We start from the raw sequence: 2685 nt of genomic DNA, 5'->3' as shown, positions 1-2685 counted from the left end.
TTTTTGGTTTTTCGAGACAGGGTTTCTCTGTGGCTTTGGAGCCTGTCCTGGCACTAGCTCTGTAGACCAGGCTGGTCTCGAACTCACAGAGATCCGCCTGCCTCTGCCTCCTGAGTGCTGGGATTAAAGGCGTGCGCCACCATCGCCTGGCCACTATAGGGTTCTTAACCTAAACCAAAGCTCTGACTTTTTTCTTTGCTTTTGTTGATTTCATTCCTGCTCTGATTATATTCCCCTTAGATGTTAGACGTCCTCTGTCCTTCCAACACTCCACCAGATGCAAGGGAAGGGTTAAGAGGCCAGAATTTGACTGCTAATGCTCTGGGAGAACTCCTCCTCCTGGTGACCTTAGCCCAGCCTACAGGAAACTGGGAGAAAAATTACCCTGCCTGCTTTATAGGATGCTTTTGTTGTTGCTGTTGTCGTTTGTTTTTTTGTTTTGTTTTGTTTTTTGAGGCAGGGTTTCTCTGTGTAGTCCTGGCTGTCCTAGAACTTGCTCTGTAGACTAGGCTGGCCTTGAATTTACAGAGATCTGCCTGTCTCTGCCTCCCAAATGCTGGGATTAAAGGTGTGCGCCACCACCACTTGGAACTAAGATTCTTCAGTGGTATCTTAGCAGATAAAGGAGCCTGCCACCAAGCCTGACAACCTGAATCTGATCCCTAGAGGCACATAAAGAAGGTACCACACTAAGAGAGACTTACATAGATATAATCTACATGGGAAGTAGAAAGTAGAAAAAGACAAAATCTCCCGAGTAAATTAGGGGCATGGGGACCTTGGGGGAGGATTGAAGAGGGGAGGGGAGAGGCAGGGAGGAGAGCAGAGAAAAATGTAGAGCTCAATAAATATCAACAAAATAAAATAAATAAAAGGAAGAGACCACACTCCTGTTGGTTATCTTCTGACCTCCACATGTGGTGGCGCATGCGTGTGCCCCACAGGTATTAAAATAAAAATGTTTAAAAGAGCAAAGAGCTAAGACAGTACTGCTGGAGTGGGGCCTGGGGACTTTACAGACTCCCACTGTCTCCACTCGCTGGGGCTCCGCAGCCTGAGCCAGAGTTTCCTCTGTCTTCTTACTACCAGTCGGCAGCCTGTTGCTGTAGGCAGAGCCATGTCTGCTTCACATTCAATGGGGATGTGTCATGAGCTTAGTGTAGGTGGACATTTTGACAGGGAAGTTTGATTCCTCAACCCTCTTCCCCAAATGTAAAACAAATTAAGATATATGTAGCTGGTTGTGCTGGCATGCAACCTTTAATCTCAGAACTTGGGAGGAAGAAACAGGCAGATCTCTTAGTTCAAGGCTAGCCTGGTCTACATAGTGAGTTCCAGGATAGCCAGGTTGACACGGAGAAACCTTATCTCTAAAAACAAACAAAAAGATGTGTATGCTATTATAGTTGGATGAGGGAAGGGGAATCTATAATTGAATCTTGTCTACAAAAATATGTCTTGAGGTTCTGGGTAAAAGTAGTTCATAGCCTGGCAGTGGTGGTGCACACCTTTAATTCCAGAACTTGGGAGGCAGAGGTAGGTGGATCCCTGTAAATTCAAGACCAGCCTGGTCTATAGAGTGAGTTCCAGGATAGGCTCCAAAGCTACACAGAGAAACACTGTCTCAAAACACCCCCGAAGAAGGAAAGAAAGGAAGGAAGGAAGGAAGGAAGGAAGGAAGGAAGGAAGGAAGGAGAGGAAGAGGAAGAGGAAGAGGAAGAGGAAGAGGAAGAGGAAGAGGAAGAAGAAGAAGAAGAAGAAGAAGAAGAAGAAGAANAAGAGGAAGAGGAAGAGGAAGAAGAAGAAGAAGAAGAAGAAGAAGAAGAAGAAGAAGAAGAAGAAGAAGAAGAAGAAGAAGAAGAAGAAGAAGAAGAAGAAGAAGAAGAAGTCCATGAAAGAGGCTTCTGTGAGTCTTGGTAGACAAGACAAAAATAAAAACAAGATCCATCTATTTAAAAACATTTCTAAGGCCAGGCGTGATGACACATACTTTTAATCCAGGCATTAGAGGAAGGGAACAGAGGCAGGTAGAGTTCTATGAGTCCTGGGTTAGCCTGGTCTAGAAACGGAGTTCCAAGCCAGCCAAGGCTCCGTAGTGAGACCATCTCAAACAACCAAACGAAAACATTTCTAAACCAGTAGTGCTGCAATCCTAGAATTCAGGAGACAGGGACAGGAGGATCTGGAGTTCAAGGTTATCTATCCCTGACTACAGTCTGGTCCAGACCGGCTCTGGAGCTACGCTGTGACTACAAGGTTCAGTACCCAGGAGGAGTTTTCTCTCTGAAGTGCTCCTGAGGACGCTGGGCAGGGCTGCACACCCCGATAGGCTCTCTCCATGTGACACATCTAGACATTGGGCACCAGGCTATAGAGTCCATTAGGGTGGGGAAGCTAAATCACCTGGTCTGAACTGTGCTGATGCATATATGGCTGCCTCGGCAGGCACCAAGAGCGACAGGAAAGTCACAGAGTGCAGCAGTGTCTAGGACTCAGTGAACACTGGCTTTCATTGTGGTATGAAGCTGGTGGTTTTGTTATTACAAGTGAAATCTCTTTTCCACAGCTCTAGGATAGCCCTTTCTTTTATTCCAGGTGGAAAGACAGAGATCCAAGACCAGACTATCAGCCGAGGGTCATGCAGACATGCTAACACTATCAGGTCAACTATTGCCTGATTCTCTG

This window comes from Alexandromys fortis, unplaced genomic scaffold (assembly GCF_014885135.2).
Source record: "Alexandromys fortis isolate MF-2015 unplaced genomic scaffold, M_Fortis_MF-2015_v1.1 scaffold_1, whole genome shotgun sequence".
In the NCBI taxonomy this organism is placed as follows: domain Eukaryota; kingdom Metazoa; phylum Chordata; class Mammalia; order Rodentia; family Cricetidae; genus Alexandromys; species Alexandromys fortis.
The sequence above is the reverse complement of the archived record's forward strand: the minus strand, read 5'-3'. Positions refer to the sequence as shown.